Source organism: Lissotriton vulgaris, unplaced genomic scaffold (assembly GCF_964263255.1).
Source record: "Lissotriton vulgaris unplaced genomic scaffold, aLisVul1.2 SCAFFOLD_1193, whole genome shotgun sequence".
In the NCBI taxonomy this organism is placed as follows: Eukaryota; Metazoa; Chordata; class Amphibia; order Caudata; family Salamandridae; genus Lissotriton; species Lissotriton vulgaris.
The window spans coordinates 438576-445213 of NW_028249262.1; the positions used below are offsets into that span (position 1 = coordinate 438576).

At 45.5% G+C, this 6638-nt stretch overlaps 1 long non-coding RNA gene across 2 annotated transcripts in view; it reads right to left on the bottom strand.

Annotated features, from left to right (window-relative positions):
* LOC147663637 (uncharacterized) overlaps positions 1-5975 on the bottom strand; it is a 45350-nt gene extending 39375 nt beyond the window's left edge. For both annotated transcript variants that reach the window (XR_015305263.1, XR_015305262.1), the window contains exons 1-5: positions 5880-5975; positions 5735-5777; positions 5573-5650; positions 5347-5421; positions 4695-4806 (exon numbers count right to left, since the gene is read on the bottom strand). This is a non-coding gene — a long non-coding RNA (uncharacterized LOC147663637). The remainder of the gene's footprint in view (positions 1-4694; positions 4807-5346; positions 5422-5572; positions 5651-5734; positions 5778-5879) is intronic.
* Between the last annotated feature and the right edge of the window lie 663 nt (positions 5976-6638).

The window sequence follows — 6638 nt, forward strand, 5'->3', positions numbered from 1 at the left end:
TTCTTAATTACAATTATTATTAATGGCAACATAATGACATCTACTTCTTAAAAAATATAGTGTAAACAGATATTGCTACCCTAACAGGAATTCTGACAACACTGCTTCCATGTACACAGAGAACAGACATTACAAAAAACATCATAGTATAACATAGCAAAATAATATAACATAATAATCATAAGTATTGCCACAATATGCTAATACCATTGATCATTCCATCATTGTATCTATAAAACACATCCAGAGTTTATCTCTTTTTTTCTTTCTTGGGTATCCCTGAAGTGTTTTAATACCATGACAGTTCTAAATACTAGTGCCCTTACTCCTTCAATATAGACACGGGAGGTAAGTAACATGCTATTATTGACCCTACAGTAGCTCTCCCCGGTGAGGTAACTGGGGCTGCGAGCTGCGTTGTGATTATCAGTAACTCGTCAATTTGGAAAAGCGCATTATCTTTTTAAAATTGCACCAGAACGTTTTTTTATGTAAATTGATTTTACTGTTGTGTCATACTTGGGGGGCTCATCAGAGTTAAGGGGAAATACTTACTAGGCACTCTGACACCGCTGACACATTCTACAAGCCTATTTTCGGCACTGCCGCCTCGCCGATTCTCGACGACGGCGGGCGCCATCTTGAGGGAGGCAGGGAGAGCGCTCTAGTCGCGCCATACTCCCGCCCCCTTGGAATACTTAATCCGCCTCTTTCTCGCGCTCGGTGCCCTACAGTAGCTCTCCCCGGTGAGGCAACTGGGGCTGCGAGCTGCGTTGTGATTATCAGTAACTCGTCAATTTGGAAAAGCGCATTATCTTTTTAAAATTGCACCAGAACGTTTTTTTATGTAAATTGATTTTACTGTTGTGTCATACTTGGGGGGCTCATCAGAGTTAAGGGGAAATACTTACTAGGCACTCTGACACCGCTGACACATTCCACAAGCCTATTTTCGGCACTGCCGCCTCGCTGATTCTCGACGACGGCGGGCGCCATCTTGAGGGAGGCAGGGAGAGCGCTCTAGTCGCGCCATACTCCCGCCCCCTTGGAATACTTAATCCGCCTCTTTCTCGCGCTTGGTGCCCTACAGTAGCTCTCCCCGGTGAGGCAACTGGGGCTGCGAGCTGCGTTGTGATTATCAGTAACTCGTCAATTTGGAAAAGCGCATTATCTTTTTAAAATTGCACCAGAACGTTTTTTTATGTAAATTGATTTTACTGTTGTGTCATACTTGGGGGGCTCATCAGAGTTAAGGGGAAATACTTACTAGGCACTCTGGCACCGCTGACACATTCTACAAGCCTATTTTTGGCACTGCCGCCTCGCTGATTCTCGACGACGGCGGGCGCCATCTTGAGGGAGGCAGGGAGAGCGCTCTAGTCGCGCCATACTCCCACCCCCTTTTCTCCCTATATTATGTGTAGACCAGCCAGACGGCGCAGCGGGCTGGCGCAGCGGGCGCGCCGGTTGCGCGCCGAAGCGCGCCTAAACCAAGCCCGTCTGCGCCCGTCCGCGCCAGGATCGCGCCGAGCGCGGGCCATGCTGCTCCCGCACTCCCTGTCCTCAGGTACGACTTGCCTGCATTACTTTCTATGCGTCCTACCTTATCTAGTCCTTCCTGTCATGTTTTCGCCTTTTCAGACGACCTCAGGGGCCCTTTCTTCTGTCAATCATGTGGTTGGTCATCCTCTTGTCCCGCCAGCCCTAATGTTTCCCTTCCCTCCCAAACTTGCCTTAAGACTACCTCTTTCAATAGTGGCCTCATTAACGCCAGATCCTTAGCACGCCACGGACAAGACATCCACGACCTTATTGTATCAGCCGATCTTGATGCCCTATTCATTACCGAATCCTGGTTGCATGATGCCTCTAACCCTGATCTTGCAACCGCCCTTCCTCCTGATTTCACCATCATCAGGCAGGACAGACCCATTGGTCGGGGAGGCGGGCTGGCCATCATTATAAAGAAAACATTCAAGTGCCATACATTCGATCTGGCCGCCTTCAAGGATTGTGAGTCCCTGGGATTTGTTATCCAAATTAGCTCTTCCTCCGCTTTCTCCGGAGGGCTTGTCTATCGCTCCCCTGGAAATGCCACTTCATTCTTGGACTCCCTTGATGAAACCTTGGCAGCCCTCCTTACCCACTACCCCTCATTCACCCTCCTAGGGGATTTCAATCTTCATTTGGAATCTTGTACTGACCCACACTCCCTTAATTTCCACCACTCTCTCGAGATTTTTGGTCTCTCCCAATTAGTCTCCCTTCCCACTCATTGTGCCGGGCACACCCTGGACGGCATCTGCACAAACTTGGCCTTTTTAGAAGTTTCCCCCCCCCTACCACAAATATGGACAGATCACTGTCTCATCCCTTTCTCCATCCAATCCAAAACTCTGCTCCCTCCCCCCACTAAACACTCCCATACCCCCTTTCCCGTCAATTGGAAAAAGGTAGCTGAGTGCATCAAACTCAACCCCCTACCGACTGTCCCTCCCCCTCCCATAATGGGTGATGCAACATTAGATTCCATAAATTTTCATCAGTGGATTGACAGAATGGTCTCTGCTAATTCAATACCTGCCATTCAAAAACCAGCTCGTGGTAAAAAGAAGCCTAGCGCCCCCTGGTATACTCCAGCCCTCACTGACTGCCATCTTAAGTGTAGGCTTATGGGGAGAAAATGGAGAAAAACCTATGACCCTACTGCCAGAATCCTATACATCCTTCAGAGAAAACAATATCTTTCCGATATAAAAAGGGCAAAAACTGTATTTTTCACTCAAGAAATAGACTCAGCTAAACAGAAACAGCAAACGATTTTCAACATCGTAAAATCCTTCACTCATCCCAAGGCTCTGGCACTTGAAATTCCCCCCTCACAAATTCTCTGCGACCAAATCGCTGACTTCTTTGAGGAGAAAATTCACAATATCCATAAGGACTTTCCCTCCCCACCCATTCCAACCCAAGAACCCGACACAACCACGCCCCTACTTAGCCAATTCACACCAGTCTCCCTACAGCAAACGCAAAAAGCTATTTTGGCTTGTAAATCAGGTGCCCCCACGGACTCTTGCCCCCCAGTCATCCTACACCACCTCATCGAGGCCGTTAATCCTCTGATCAATGCTATTGTGAATCAATCTCTCCACTCCGGTATTGTTCCCACTGACTGGAAGAAGGCCATAGTCAAGCCCCTTATGAAAAAGCAAAATAAATCCCCTACTGATTTGACTAATATGCGCCCAATTTCCCTTCTCCGAGTTCTAGGCAAAATCACCGAGCAATTAGTCCATGAGGAACTAAAACACTTTGTGGAAAATATACACATCTTGCACCCACAGCAATCTGGCTTCCGCCCCGGCCATTCCACAGAAACCGCTCTGATTGAGTTATCTGACACCATCAAGTTCTTGCAAGATGAGGGCAGGCAGGCTGTCCTCATCTTGCTCGACCTAACCGCGGCCTTCGACACCATCTCTCATGCTATTCTTATCAATAGAATGCGTGAGATTGGTGTCTCGGGCTTCGCGCTTGCTTGGATAATTTCATTTCTGTCCAACCGCTCTCAAACGGTTTCCTTAGGCCCTTATCTTTCTGGCGAACGCCCCACCACCTCAGGTGTGCCTCAGGGTTCCATCTTGAGCCCTCTCTTTTTTAATGTATACATGGCCCCCCTCCTCACGTTGATTGAGTCACATGGGATTCTAGTGACATCCTATGCTGACGACACTCAACTCGTCGTCACTATCGACAAAAGAATCCCTGACGCTGCCATCAGATTCCAAAATTGCCTGTCAGAAGTCTTTTCCTGGCTCAACCTGAATCATCTGAAATGCAACAGCGCCAAAACCGAAATAATACCCCTCGGTAAAGGTACACTCTTTTCCCCTAAAGAGTGGTGGCCTCATAACTCCGAAGCACCACCAAGCGCGGTTGTGTCAGCCCGCAATCTGGGAGTTCAATTCGATGCTTCCCTCAGCTTCGATGAACATGTGCGTATCACCGCAGGGCGCTGCTTCAGCCTAATCAGGCAATTAACGAAATTCTTTAATTTCTTGCCCATTTCAGCCAGGAAATCAGTCGCGGTTGCGCTCATCCTTTCCCGGCTGGATTATTGTAATGGCCTCCTAGCAGGCATTAAGAAGTCCTCACTAAAAAAATTACAAATTGTTCAACACGCAGCGGCCAGGCTCGTTCTGAAACTCCCCCGCAGGTCTTCGGCCTCTGCAGCCCTTAACGCACTCCATTGGCTGCCCCTCCATAAGAGAATCTTGTTCAAGCTTTTAGTCACTGTCTTCAAAGCTAACAAGGGTACGGGCCCATCTTACCTGATCAAGCGCTTTCAGCGTTATATTCCAACTCGCTGCTTGAGGTCATCAGGCGCTAATTTCATCTCTGAACCCCGAATCAAATTAAAAACCAAGGGCGGAAAGACCTTTTCATTCCTTGCTGTTAGGGCATGGAATCGCCTCCCCCCCAATCTTAGGCATGCCCCCTCAGAAAGCCTTTTCAGGAAATCCCTGAAGACATGGATTTACACTCAATCCGACTCCTCAGTTCTCGCAGCTATCTGATCCATGCTATCCAAAGTAGATCTGCTGTGGGCTTAGCGCCAAGATGCTCCCTCCGGAGCGAAAGTAGCGCTTTACAAAAACCAATAAATATCAAATATCAAATATATCACCTACCTCATTGAACCATTAGGGTCGTATTTAAGGGGTACTCAGCCTCCTTTCTACCCAAGGCAGAAGATATTCGTCCAGCGAAATATCTTCACACTTTCAATGTATAAAAAGAGTCCTATGTAGGGAAATGAGCAAAAATTAGCGATAGCTTGTATGGTGAATGGTCTTCACCTCTAGTATTCTAGAAAGACTAAAGAGTCAGATATATCTATTAACCTCATTGATACCACATATTCAGAAAAACTGTAATAGTTGGAAACGGTATTAAATCCATTACGAGGTAGATAACCGTAACTTGAAGGCTTCCCAGATTTTGACCGTGCTCAAGTGATTTGATTACTGGTACGAGCAAACAGTAGTAGCTACAACATTGTTGGCTGTATGTTCACATACGGAGACTAGGAGTATTCCTAATAGTAAAATGCACACATAAAGAGCCCATGATAACATTAGGGCTCATCTACCTAAGGTATAACCGAAGTGTAGAGTGCGAGATAAGGATATATGCTCAAATCATTAACCAATGCGAGAAGATAATATATAGCCAACCAGTTCGTAGCATATCCTAATAGGACCAAGACCGAATGCCAATGATCGGAATGACTAGAATGACTGCTCATAAGTTAGCTTCAAAGGTTAGCTAATTTATACTTACGAAGTCGTTAGATATTGTCAGTCTTGACACGCGGTATGTTAAACTCACATATAGAAAAAGTTTTTTATCGAAAGGCTGTGAAAAAGAGGGAGACAACAAAAGGCTATAGCTTATTCCATGATATTCTATTTACTCCCCCTGCTTACTTAAAAAGACTTTGATAACTAAATATAAGAATAAACCCCAGCCTAACCAAGATGAAATATCAGGATGGAATATCACTTACTAAGTGTTAATTAAACCCGGCAGAACGGGGTCTCTGTGTTTGAAGATTATTTTGACTTCCGTAACGGGCAAAGTAGGTCTGTGGGCAGAAACCTAGTGGTTAGATGATATCCTTCAATATCATAAATATATTAGCTATTCTCCTATACTTGGTATTACTTACTTGAAAACAAGTCGGGACCCGCCGTAGTTCAAACGTGCGTTCCCTAGGGGTCAAATACGCCGAGAATTAGAAAGGTTCTGTGCGTGCATCAATCGCGGGATTTAGATGGCTTTTCGATTAGCGAAACAAATGTTTAAAATCATACCTATTCGCGCCGCCGGATAAAGCGTCCCGCGTGTCTGTAGCTTGGGGTCCTCAGCAATAAACAACTAACCCGCATCGTTCGCAGGTATAAGTACATCATTTCTTTCTACGCTATCCGTGACGTGTAGATCACTTGGCCTCATTTCTGAGAGCTAGAGAAAGGACTAAACACGATGATCGAGAAGCGTCAAATATTCACTTCCTGCTAACTAAAAACAGTGACATACGGAGGTGCTATGCAAGGGCATCCATCTGGAGTTAGAGATAACTATAAATTGTATGTAGCTAAGTGAAGTCTAAAGACTTAAAATTCTAATTTATTTCTAAAAATGCATGGAATGATAATTTATTTACCTTTTAGCAAAGCCACGCCATAATGCTTGCTAAGAGCACTCCTGGTATGTATTATTTATTATCAAAGACACAATACAAATTGTGAAGTAAATATGAGTTGTAAAGTAAATTTTAATCCAACTCGAGCCCCACAGAGTCGGGTATATATCAGAGACTGGGCATCATCATGTCCAGTGAAAGAGCCATATGCAAGGGGGGTAGTGAGTTACCGACAACTCTTTTTTTCCCCCTTTTTTTTTCCCTTTTGACATATTGGACCTATAATGTAATAGGCCACATAAAATATGCCATTGCAGCCCCTACAGGACAGCATCTGTCCTTACCCAGATGTCCATATGGCTGTTAGATACAAGTGTGTCTAAGCAGCCATCTCATGCACATGAGACAACACGCATGCACGTGCGTG